The sequence below is a fragment of the Carcharhinus amblyrhynchos genome, chromosome 20 (assembly GCF_965287045.1).
Source record: "Carcharhinus amblyrhynchos chromosome 20, sCarAmb.v2.hapA, whole genome shotgun sequence".
Classification (NCBI taxonomy): domain Eukaryota; kingdom Metazoa; phylum Chordata; class Chondrichthyes; order Carcharhiniformes; family Carcharhinidae; genus Carcharhinus; species Carcharhinus amblyrhynchos.
The window spans coordinates 6454869-6468412 of NC_137343.1; the positions used below are offsets into that span (position 1 = coordinate 6454869).

General features: G+C 41.2%; 1 protein-coding gene across 11 annotated transcripts in view; it reads left to right on the top strand.

Annotated features, from left to right (window-relative positions):
• The window catches only part of fbrsl1 (fibrosin-like 1), an 884033-nt gene that overhangs the window by 669338 nt on the left and 201151 nt on the right, over positions 1 to 13544 (top strand). The window lies entirely within an intron of this gene.

Sequence of the window (13544 nt, forward strand, 5' to 3'; positions counted from 1 at the left end):
ACTAAGTGAAAAGCTGTGTGCAGATGGATTTTAATTAGCATAGCAGGATTCAGCTTGAAGGGGGTTGAGTACTTTAATGGTCTTACACAGCTGCAAGCCTCAATGATTGGAGTTCTTTACTGCTGTGAGATTCCACTTTGTTCTGTAATAAAAACTACAAAAAAATTATATTTTATGGGGCTGCCTTAATATCTTTGATCTTGAGGAGTTGATATCGCTTTAGGAGGTCCTAAAAACTATGTTATTATAAATATCTCTACATAACATTTCTAAGCATATTAACAAAGTTCCTGGTGCTTCCAATAGATGAAAGCAGAGATTGCTCACATTTGTATCACCATCTTACGAACATTTTTTGAATATTCATGTTTTCAAAAATGTCGAAGTTCTTGAAGAAAAAATCTAAATATTTAAAGAGTATTGTCTATTTCAAAAACTTGAAAATGTACGACATCCTGGCTGATGAGGCAAAAACAAATCAGTATGCCATTGATAATTATATTCCTGGCGGATGCTTCCTAGTTTTGAAGTTCAAATAGATCCGTGTAGAGCAAATTTTTAACAGTTTTTTTTGGGAACAAAAATGATGGTGTTGAATTTTTCCTACATGGAGGAAATAAATTCCAACAGATTATATATCAGATACTGTTCTCCATCAAGTATGTTTCCAGACCCCCTCAATGCTAGCCTCACTTATAATGCTGGAGGGCTAATGACAACAGACCTCTAAAGTGAAGGGAGCAACACAGCTGTGCTCCAAGGCCACACACATAACCACATTTTGACAGTGCCACTTCTGCCTTCAAATAAATGCCGCCATCATAGCAGCCAAAAAAGCCCTCTGTCAGCCAGCTGATGAGCTGAAGTGTGTCTACCTGTCTTTGTATAGCTGACCTCGTTACCACTTGTCTATGTGGACCTATCCTGTCATTAGAAACAGCACTGGCATTTATAAAAAATTATGAACTGCACGTGCACAGTTGGTTTAAAGTAAAGATGTTTCCATAGCAGAAAGAGGCACATAACTATCGCAGCAGAACTTGGGAGCAGTTATTGGGAATGTGGCTGCAGGAATGTTATTGATGACCAAAATCCTGTTTCTGAAAAACTAATATTAAAATTCACTGTTGTCGCACATGTTGAATTGAAGGATACTATGCAATGTCGGTAGCCGGTTATTATTTACGCCTCTTATTTTCCTTTCTTGAATGTTGTCTTAATGGCTTGAGGTAAAATGGCCATTTGTATCGTTCCGTTTTGTCATTGCCTGTCACGTCATCACTGTTGCCAATCTCATATTTAGTTTCCTGCTTTCTTTCATAACTCTAAGCTTTTCAGTTATTCATTCATTATTTCAAAAATGTAACTAATGATCTTTCTATGTCCCTACATCTTAAAGATGTGCAACATTACGATGTCCCTCCGTTTTGATGTCAATGCTTTCCATCCTTGGAGGCTGGCTATACAGTAGTTTCTTTAATACATTTTTGTCGGAATTTGAGCCATTCTGACAAGGCTACATTTATTGCCTAACCTGAATTTGCCTGACACTAATATGAGTAAATCACAGTGTGTGACTGTTGTGTAGGCCAGGCCGGGTGATGTGGCAGGCTTATTCCCAAAAGAGCATTAGTGATGACCTGAAAATTTTTGGGGTTATTTTTAGTGCAGCCATAATTTAAAAGATTTGCTGACTTGCTATAGTAAGATTTGATTTCACCATTTCCAGGTTGCCACTCCAGGACCATGACCACTAGCCTGTTATATCCATACTAGGCATCTCCTTGTTCAAGATAGACTTCAACCTTCCAAACTTTGTTGAAGCTGGGGTTGCCATCCACTCTGTCAGCCAGATCAGACTGCTCAGTTTGCAATGATCCCAATCTCAGAAGAGCAGTCTGGAGTACATCGCTGTGATTTTTTTTCATTTTCCACAACAAGGATTCTTCAGCCTACTTAACATAGTTAATTGCTGCCAAATTAAGGACACATATGTCTATCACGTACTGCATCTAATGTTTGGCATGCAAGTAGTCCTTTGTTATATCTTCACCAGGTTAGAATCATACAATCCCAACAGTGCAGAAGGAGGCCATTCAGCCCATCGCGTCTGCACTGGCCTCAGTCCCACACAGGCCCTATTCCTGTGACCTCCCATATTTAACCTGCTAATCCCCCAACACTAGGGTCAATTTAGCACGGTCAATCAACCTAACCCATACATCGTTTGACTGTGGGAGTAAACTGGAAAACCTGGAGGAAACTCGAGCAAACATGGGGAGAATGTGCAAACTGCGTACAGAGAGTGACCTGAGGCCAGAACTGAACCTGGGTTCCTGGCGCTGTGAGGCAACAGTGCTATTCACTATTCCACTGTGCTGCCCTGAAAATGAAGTTGGCACCTCATTTTTAGGTATACCTATGCTGCTTTGGGCATATCCTTCTGCACTCTTCATTGAACTAGAACTGATCCTTTGGTTTGGTAGTAATGGTGGATTGAGAGATTTGTTATAGATTGTGGTTGAATACTGTTCTATTGCTGCTGACGGCCTACAACGATTCACGGATGCCCAGTTTTGAGCTGCCAAATCTGTTCAGAGTCTATCCCATTTAACGCCATGGTAATGGCATACAATCTATTGAGGGTATCCTCAGTGTGAAAGCGAGACCTTGGCCCCACAAGCACTGTGCAGTGGCCACCGCTACCAATGGCTACATTTGTTAGGATGAGGCAGGGGGAGTAGGTTTATTCATTCACCCCCTGTCACAGCCCCAGTCTAGTAACTTATGCCTTTAGGAAACAGCCAGTTGGGTCAGTAATGTTGCTATCGAACCATTCTTAGTGATGGATATTGTACCCTTCCCGCAATTATTGCTGTTTCCAAGTGATGTTCAGTGTTGATGATTACTGATTCACAGCTTAGGGACATTGCAGGGGAGTGGGGATTAACAGTGGGTTATAATCAACATGGAGTTTCCTTCTCCATATTTAACATGATGTCATGAGACTTCATGGGGTCTGGAGTCAATGTTGAAGACTTCCAGGGCAACTTCCTCCTGACTGTTTACCACTTTGCTGCCACCTCTCGTCTGCCCTGTTGGTGGGACAGGACATACCCAGAGATGGTGATGGTGGTATTGGAACATTGTCTGTAAGGTATGATTTGGTGAGTAGATTTGATTTGTTTTATCATCGCACGTACTGAGATACAGTGAAAATTATTGTTTCTTCGACGCTAGACAGGCAAAACGCACCCCTCGTGATGTACATAGGGGAAAAGGATAGGGTGCAAGATATAGTGTTGCAACTACAGGTAAGTTGAATAGAAAGATAGGAGCAGGAGGAGGTCATTTGGCCCTTTGAGCCTGCTCCACCATTCATCATGATCCTGGCTGATCGTCCAACTAAATAGCCTACTCTTGCTTTCTCCCCATAACCTTTGATCCCATTCACTCCAGTTGCTATATTTAGCTGCCTCTTTGAATGCATTTAGTGTTTTGGTATAATATATGTAGAACCACTGAAAAGTATGATGATAACAGAGAAGGAGGTGTTCTTGAGTCTGTATATGTTTTCGTACTTTTGTATCTTTTTCCCCAATGGAAGAAGCGGAGGAGAGTATGTCTGGGGTGCATGGTGTCCTTGATACTGCTGGCTGCTTTTCTGAGGCAGTGGGAAGTGTTGACAGTGTCAGTGGAGGCTGGTTTGCATGATGGAATGGGTTACATTCACAGATCTTTGTAGCTTCTTGCAGTCTTGGTCAGAGCAGGAGCCATACCATGCTGTGATACAAATGGATAGCTTTCTATGGTGCATCTGTAAAAACTGGTGAGAGTCATAATGGACATGCTGAATTTCCCTAGCCTTTTGAGGAAATAGAGGCTTTGGTGAGCTTTCTGAACTGTAGAATTGGCATGGAGGGTCCAGGACAGATTGATCATCTGAACACTTAAGAACTTGAACCTGTCAACCATCTCTACTTCTTCACATTAATGTAGACAGAGGCATACCCTCCACTACATTTCCTGAAGTTGATGGATGACTACTTCATTTTACTGACATCAAGGGAGAGATTATTGTCATTGCACTATTCCACCAGATTCTCAATCTTTTTCTTCCATTTCATCATTGTTTGAAATCTGACTTACTACAATGATGTCATCAGCAAACTTGAAAATGGAGTTGGAGGGGAATTTGGCCACACAGTCATAGGAATATAGTGAGGGGCTGGGGACACAGCCTTGCAGAGCACCAGTATTAAAGGTAATCGTGGAGGAGGTGTTGTTAACTATCCTTACTGATTGTGAGTCCATAGGTTAGGAAGTATGACCATGTGAGGCTGTTTCTTCAGCCTGTGCGACTGTTCTTGACACAAGCCCCATTTATTAATAAGAAGGACTTTGAGGGTTCGGAATGGTTTGGTATGCTGCTGTTTGCCAGGTGGTCTTCCAGTTTCAGTCCTTTTGGACTTTTCTGTAGCCATTTCAGAGAATATTTAAGAGTGAATCACTTTGCTGTGGTTTAAAGTCACAGGTAGGCCAGAATGGGTAAGGACAGCAGATGGGCATTAGTGAATCAGTCAGGATTTCTATGTCAATTGTTTCACGGTCACTATTTCATTTTAATTTCAGATTTATTAATTAAGTTTAGATACCACCAGGGATTTGAACCTGTTTTTCCAGAGCATTAGCCTGGACATCACGATTGCTGACCCCTTAATATAAGAACATAAAAACTAGGAGCAGGAGTAGGCCATCTGACCCCCAAGCCTGCTCCACCATTCAATAAGATCATGGCTGATCTTTTGTGGACTCAGCTCCACTTACCCGCCTGCTCACCATAACCCTTAATTCCTTTATTGGAATTTATCTATCCTTGCCTTAAAAACATTCAATGAGGTAGCCTTAACTGCTTCACTGGGCACAGAATTCCACAGATTCACAACCTTTTGTATGAAGAAGTTCCTCCTCAACTCAGTCCTAAATCTGCTTCCCCTTATTTTGAGGCTATGCTCACGAGTTCTAGTTTCACCTGCCAGCGGAACCAACTTCCCTGCTTCTATTTTATCTATTCCCCTCATAATCTTATATGTTTTTATAAGATCTCCCCTCATTCTTCTGAATTCTAATGAGTATAGCCCCAGTCTAGTCAGTCTCTCCTCATAAGCCAACCCACTCAACTTTGGAATCAACCTAGTGAATCTCCTCCACCCTCTTCAGTGCCAGTATATCCTTTCTCAAGTAAGGAAGCCAAAACTGTACACAGTGCTCCAGGTGTGGCCTCACCAGCACCTTATACAGCTGCGACATAACCTCGCTGTTTTTAAACGCCATCCCTCTAGCATGAAGGACTAAATTCCATTTGCCTTCTTAAGAACAAAGAAAATTACAGCATTGGAACAGGCCCTTTGGCCCTCCAAGCCTACACTGATCATGCTGCCCAACTGAACTAAAACCCCCTATCCTTCCAGGGACTATATCCCTCTATTCCCATCCTATTTGTATGTTTGTCAAGACGCCCCTTAAAAGTCACTACAGGATCCACTTCTGCTACCTCCCCCAGCAACGAGTTCTGGGCACCCACTACTCTCAGTGTAAAAAATCTGCCTCGAACATCTCCTTTAAACCTTGCCCCTTGCATCTTGCACCTTAAACCTGTGCCCCCTAGTAATTGACTCTTCCACCCTGGGAAAAAGCTTCTGACTGTCCAATCTGTCCATGCCTCTTATAATCTTGTACACTTCTATCAGGTCGCCCCTCAACCTCCGTCATTCCAGTGAGAACAAACTAAGTTTTTCCAACCTCTCCTCGTAGCTAATGCCCTCCATATCAGGCAACATCCTGGTAAATCTTTTCTGTGCCCTTTCCTCATCCTTCTGGTAGTGTGGCGACCAGAATTGAACACTATATTCCAAGTGTGCCGAACTAAGGTTCTATAAAGCTGCAACATGACTTGCCAATTTTTAAACTCAATACCCAGCCGATGAAGGCAAGCATGCCATATGCCTTCTTGACTACCTTCTCCACCTGCATTGCCACTTTCAGTGACCTTTGTACCTATACGCCCAGATCCCTTTGCCTATCAGTACTCTTTAGGGTTCTGCCATTTACTGTATAATTACCTGCTGCACCTGCAAACCAACTCCTTGAGCTTCCTGCACAAGAACACCCAGGTCCTTTTGCACAGCAGCATGCTGCAATTTTTTACTATTTAAATAATAGCCCATTTTGCTGGTATTCCTACCAAAATGGATGACCTCACATTTATCAACATTTTACTCCATCCGCCAGACCCTCGCCCACTTGCTTAGACAATATTACTACTATGCTATCACCTCCTCTCGGTATTATTTTGTATGTTATAGTTATGTGGTACTCGTTTCTATGTGCCGTATGCATTACTAAACATCCATCATATTAAATGCTAATTATTTAATTAATTTGACCAAACATTTAATGCACCAGTATTCTTTTTAGTGTGATTTATCTCTTCAGTAATGTTCAAATAGTACAATATTAAGGGAAGTTTGCTGTTTCCCACATTCATGAAGTGGTGTATTGGCAATAGATTCCCTCGTCATTACTCTTAGCTGCTTATCATTGCCACCTAGTCTCCATTGCCAAACCAGTTTTCAACCTGCTTGGCATTAAAATCCATGTTTGGCCTCTTTAGGCCTCTTTACTGTGTGCAGTTTTGGTCGCCGCACTTACGCAAGGATATTTTGGCCTTGGAGGGAGTGCCGAGGAGGTTTACTAGGCTGATGCCGGAGTTGAGGGGGTTGAGCTATGAGGAGAGGCTGAATAAACTAGGCTTGTACTCGTTAGAGTTTAGAAGAATGAGGGGAGATCTCATTGAGACATATAAGATGATGAATGGGATGGATAGGATAGAGGTGGAGAGACTCTTCCCGCTCAGAAAGGACAGTAGGACTAGGGAGCACAGCCTCAAGATAAAGGGGGGGCGGTTTAGAACAGAGTTGAGGAAGAACTTCTTCACTCAAAGGGTGGTGAATCTCTGGAATTCTCTGCCCGTTGAAGTGGTGGAGGCTGCCTCGCTAAATATTTTTAAGACGCGGGGTGATGGGCTTTTGATAAGCGAGGGGATTAAGGGTTATGGGCAGAGGGTGGGAATGTGGAACTGAGCCACGACAGATCAGCCATGATCTTATTGAATGGCGGGGCAGGCTCGAAGGGCTAGATGGCCTACTCCTGCTCCTATTTCTTATGTTCTTAGAAATCTCAAAAGTGGTACTTTGGAAAATCAAATTTATCCATTGGATATGTACTGAAAGCTGTTTCATTTAATTTGGAAAAATTCACTTGCCCCCTATCCCCCCACCAAAGACAGGAAATCTGTCACTTCCAACACTATGTAAGTTCTGAATAACCTTTATGCTCTACAGGCAAGCATCAGTAATACCTTGCAAAATTGCTACTACCAGTGATGAATCATCTAGTTATAATTCCCTAACTGGCATCTTGCTACAATTTTTTTGTAAATAATATCTGAGCTTCTCCAATCCTCTGGCACAATCTGTAAATCTGAATTCCACAAATGCTGGTCTGATGCTGCCTTTCACATACACTTCCTTTAAGTATTTGATGGAATCTGCCAGTTGGTGCATATTTAATGGTTTTAGTTTTTTCACAACACTAACCTCTCCATTCATTACAAATTCTCAATCAGAAATCGAGGCAAAGTATTCCTCCTAAGTAGTTTTATCTAGTGATCCAACTGAGAATTTCTGTGGCAGTTAAATTTGACTGACAGGCAGGCCTGAGATTTTCTACTTTCAGATCCCTGGAAAACCAACTTAACAAAGAACTAAGTAACTGTGTCACCCACAGTGTATTTAGTGTTTTCTCACAAGGGTGGGATTAATAATGGTCCTGTTGGCAGATGAGTTTGTCAGCATAACATCATTCCATGCACAACTGACATCTAACAGATTAGATTTGCCTCTGGGTTGTACTGGTGAAAATGCAAAATGAACAACATTGATTGGCTTTCAAAGCATGTTGTTTGAGGTCAATTGTTGTGAAATCTTTGCAATGTTCACCTTTTAGTGTTGTTTTTCATTTTGCACAACAGTTTTACTAGACAGCAAACCATTTGTGTATCACTCGTAACATTGCTTTACACTCTATGAAGAAATAGCAGTGGAATATGGATCACTGGAGGAATTGAACTGGTCAGTGGTGGCAACATTTGGAACAGTATTTGTTAAAGAATAAAAATAGAAAATGCAGGAAATACTCTAGCAGCATCTGTGGAAAATTGTGAAATTGTTAAGTTTTAGTTCTGTGAACTTTCACCAGATGTATCTTGCTTTTTTTTTTACAGTTAAAGGACAATGATAGTCAAAATCCTACCACAGATGATGAATACTTTAAATCCCCATCTAACCACATCAGTTGTTCTTATGTGGAGTAGCTTCTGGATAAATCTTTTTAATATTATTCCAGTATTTGTTTCCTTCCGCTTTCTTTCTTTTCCATCTTTCACCTATCTCTTTTTTCATACTTATGCATATGTCTCTCACTTCCACCACCATCTGTGATATTTTTAATCCTTAGAGTACTTTGGGGATTATATCTGCACAGATTTGTACATTTCAAGATTTCACTGCCAGTTTACTATATTTTTCTTTTTTGGGAAATATTACAGAATGTTACTTGCCATTTGCAATTTTTGCAATTTATTTTGTTTTGGAATAAATATGACATTTCATGCCTTGTTTCTTTTAGAGTCACTAACTTGGCCAGTATTGAGTACTGTTTAAAGTTTCTGTAATTCTGTTAATACTAGACGGTCAACATGGCTTTGTCAAGGGCAGGTCATGTTTGACAAATTTAATTTGAGTTCTTTGACGAGGTGACACAGGCAGTGGATGAGGGTAGTGCTATGGGTGTTGTATGTTTGGACTTTCTGAAAGCATTTGACATGCTGCCACATGACAGGATAGTCAGCACATTAGGAACATAGGAATTAGGAGCAAGAGGATGAAATACAGCTCTTGGAGCCTGCTCTGCCATTCTATATGATCATGACTGATCTCCATTTCATCCTAACTCCGCTTCCCTGCCTTTTCCCCAATGCCTTTTATTCTGCATTTGATCAAATATTTATCTATCTCTTTCTTGAATCCATTGATTCTACATCCACTGCACACTGGCGCAGTGAGCTCCATAAATTCACAACCCTCTGTGAAAAATAGCTTCTCCTTATCTCTGTCTTGGAACCTCCCCTTAATCCACAACTATGACCTGTTGTCCTAGAGTCTTCTAGAAGGGGAAGCATTAGGTTAACATTTACTTTATAATCCCATTGAGTATTTTATATACCTCAATCAAATTCCTCCCTCATTCCTCTGTATTCCAGCGAGTACAAGCCCAAGCCTCCTCTTATAATAGCCCATTCAAACCTGGAATCAATCTAGTGAACTTCTTCTGAACCACCTCCAGTGCCACCACATTCTTCCTCGAAGGTGACCAAAACTGAACACAATACTTCAACTCACCAATGCCTTATACAGTTGTAACAACACTTCACTATTTTTATACTCTAGACGCTTTGTAATAAATGCTGAGATTCCATTTGTCTTCCCTATAACATTCTGCACCTGCATATCCTCTTTCTCAGACTCATGCACAGGGACACCCAAATCCTTCTGCACAGACGCCTTTTGAATCTGTTTTCTATTTAAATAGTAATTTGCCTTTTTATTTTTCTGGCCAAAATGGATAATCTCACATTTATCCACATTAAACTCCATCTGCCGGATGCTGGCCCATTCCCTTGCCTGTCAATATCAATTTGTAAACTTTTTAATCTCCTCATCACAGCCTGCTTTCTCACCAATTTTTATGCCATCAGCAAATTTTGCTACGTTACACTCTGTCCCTGCCTGTAGATCATTAATATAAATTGCAACTAGTTGTGGTCCGAGACTGAACTCTGCGGGACCCCATTAGTTACAGATCGCCAACTGGAGAAGGACCCACTTATCCTAAGCCTCTGCTTTCTGTGAGTCAGTCCTCAATCCAAGCCATTACTCTACCCCCACCCACTTAGGATCTAAACTTCTGGATCAGTCTCTTGTGTGGCACCTTATTAAATGCCATCTGGAAGTCCAGATAGATCATATCCCCAGGATCCCCTTTATCTCCTTGCTGGTTACATCCTCAAAGAACTCTCATAGGTTTGTCAAACAAGACTTGCCCTTCACAAAATCATGCTGGCACTGGTGAATTGCTTTTCCAGATGGTCAATCACCTCCTCCATAATGATTGACTCCAACAACTTTCCCACCACAGAGGTCAAGCTGACTGGCGTGTAGTTTCCTACTTTTTGCCTCGCTCCTTTCTTGAATGTTTCCAGTTCACCAGTGCCTTTCCAGAATCCAGGGAATTTTGGAATATCATTACTAATGCAACCATTATCTCTGCTGTCACCTCCTCTAACACCCAAGGGAGGCCATCAGGTCCCAGAGATTTTATTTTAAAACCCTTCAGTTTATTGAGTACCCTCTGGTGATAGTAATTTCACCAATTCCGCTGTATTAACTGCAGTTTTTGGGACAGAATTATTATCTTCTCCTGTGAAGACAGAGACAAAGTGTTGGTTCAGTACTTCTGCTATCTCTGAGCTTCCCATTATTAATTAGCCCATCATTTCCATCCTGTAAAGGGTCACCATCTACTTCCATTATTCTCTTCCTCTTTATATGCTAGTAGAAATTTTTGGTGTCAGTGTTTATGTTTTCAGCTAGCTTCCTTTCATAGTCCATTTTAGCATTAGAAATGTTTAGGATTGGGCCTTTGGCAGCGTGGTTTAGACTTTGGCTAAGAGATAGAAAACAGAGCATGGGTATGGGTGGGCATTTCTCAGAATGGAGATGAGGTGAAAGTGGTGTCCCCCAAGGATCAGTGTTGGGACTCTTGGTTTTTCTGAATTATATAAACAATTTAGAGATGAATGTTGAGGGCAAAATCTCTAAATTTGTCGATGATACTAAACTAGGGAGAATAGTGAATTGTGAGGATGATGCTGAGTGACTTCAGAGGGACATTGACAAGTTGGCCAAATGATCACACACCTGACAGATGAATTTCAATGCAAAAGAATGTGAGGTAATGCATCTTTTTCGAAGAAACATGGGAAAACAATACAGACTCAATGATACAACTTTGAGGGGAGTACAGGAGCACTGGGACCTCGAGGTTCAAGCACATAATCCCCTGAAGGTGGCCAGGCAAGTTGATACAGTTAAGAAAGCTTATAGGATCCTTGAATTTATAAATAGAGGCATAGAGTATAAAACTATAAGGAAGTGATGGTACATCTCTACAAATCATTGGTAAGATCATGTTTGGATATTGTGTTCAGTTGAGGGCACCTTATTTTAGAAAGGAAGTTAAAGCCCTAGAGAGAGTGCAGAGGAGATTTGCCAGAATGATACCAGGAGTGAGGAATTTTAGATACAAGAAAAGATTAGAGAAATTAACCCTATTCTCCTTGGAGCAAGGAAGATGTGACCTTATTGAGGTGTTCAGAATTATGAACAATTTTGGCAGGGCAAAGAAGGGTATTCTGTTTCCTCCAGTTAATATGTCAATGACCAGGCGCCACAATTTTAAGATGCTGACAAGAGAGCGAGGAATGAGATGAGGAGAAACTTCTTTACTCAGGTAGTCGTTGGGATTTGGAATGTGTTGCCAGGGATGAGTGACAGAGGTGGATTCCATAGGAGATTTCAAAAAAGAGCTAGATACACATTTAAAAGTGATGAATTCAAAGAGCTATGGAGATAGACTGGAGAATGGGACTAGCTGGGCAGCTCTTTCGGGAGCCAGTCACACATGATGGGCCACATGGCCTCCTTTGTGTTGTAAAATCCTATAATTTTTGTTTGCTGTCTTGTGAAATTTCTGGCATTTTTTACAATTAGTGAGCTTTGGGCCAGTGGTAATCATCTTAAAGTCATTGCATCACTTAGGCCTTGTATTGCTGATCTTACTATAGCGTGAATCTTAGTCCAAAGTCAGCAGGAGCAGTTTGAAGCAGAATTTAGAACCTGCTGGACTGGAACAATGTGAAAAGAGATCAGGTTGGCCTAGAGTGCTGTTGACAGTGTGGATGTGTTGAGCCATTAGGTATCAAAGTAAAGGTCTTTAGGGCTAACTTGGTCTGGAGATGAGGCCGTGTGAGTGGGGCATTGGGTGACTAAGTTATGTCTGCAGAAGATGATAAGAACTATATAAAACAGTCAGATCAGCAGCAACAGGACAGAATGGTCAGCAAGAACATGTCTCAAGAACATGTCCAAAGATATGCGGGTTACATTGATTGGCCAGTCTAAAATTGCCCTTTAGGTCCTGAGATGTGTAGGTTAGCGGGATTAATAGGTAATATAATGTAGGGATATGGGGATAGGGCCTGGGTGGGATTGTAGCCGGTACAGATTCAATGGGCCAAATGGCCTCTTTCTGTACTATAAGGTTTCTATGATTTCTAGAAGAACAGGAGTAGGCCATCTGGCCCCTCGAGCCGGCTCTGCCATTCAATAAGATCATGGCTGATCTTTTCGCGGACTCAGCTCCACTTATCTGCCCGTTCACCATAACCCTCAATTCCTTTACTGTTCAAAAATCTATCTATCTTTGCCTTAAAAACATTTAATGAGGTAGCCTCAACTACTTCACATGCAGGGAATTCCACACATTCACAACCCTTTGGTTGAAGAAGTTCCTCCTCAACTCAGTCCTAAATCTACTCCCCCTTATTTTGAGGCCATGCCCCCTAGTTCTGGTTTCACCCACCAGTGGCAACAACCTCCCTTTTGTCTGTTGTGCATGTGCTGTACTGTCTAGGCCTAGGGGATGCCTGCTATTGGACAAAAAAGGGTTCTAAGGGGATTAAGGAAGGATGTATTGCATGGTTGTTGATTTTGCATGAGGACATTGGAGCAGACAGAAGGAAGAATTTGTGATTTGTAGACAAAAGGATTTCTTATGGAGAATAATGGATTAGCAGAATTTTTTGGTTACCAATATCTCATAACTTAATTCTGTCCTGAAGGATTTTTTTCTCAATAAAAATACATATGGTCAAGGAGGCATTGCCTGCTTGACAACAATTCTTTAAATGGTTTTGGCTTTTACCTACAAAAGCCTGATGAACCTTTGCTGTGTTTTTAGAAAAGAAAGCTAAAGTTTCTGTTAGAAATAAATATGCACCTTGGAAAACATTATTTATTCACTCATAAATAGGATTGAAAAGTCATTACTTCATTTAGGATAGTTACATTACATAGAACCATGATAAACTAGAATTATCTTTTTAAGCTAAGAAGATGTCGAGGGCACACTTGCTCATTAGCACTACAGAAGCACTATATACAGAATTACAAGAATAAGCTTCAGAAAAGCAAGTGAGTAAGCGATGGTATCATGGAGAGTACTGCCTTGAGGGGAGTACACAGCAATGGAGCTGGATTAGCATGTATAGTTGATGCAGAGGCACTGAAGGGTTACCGCTGTGG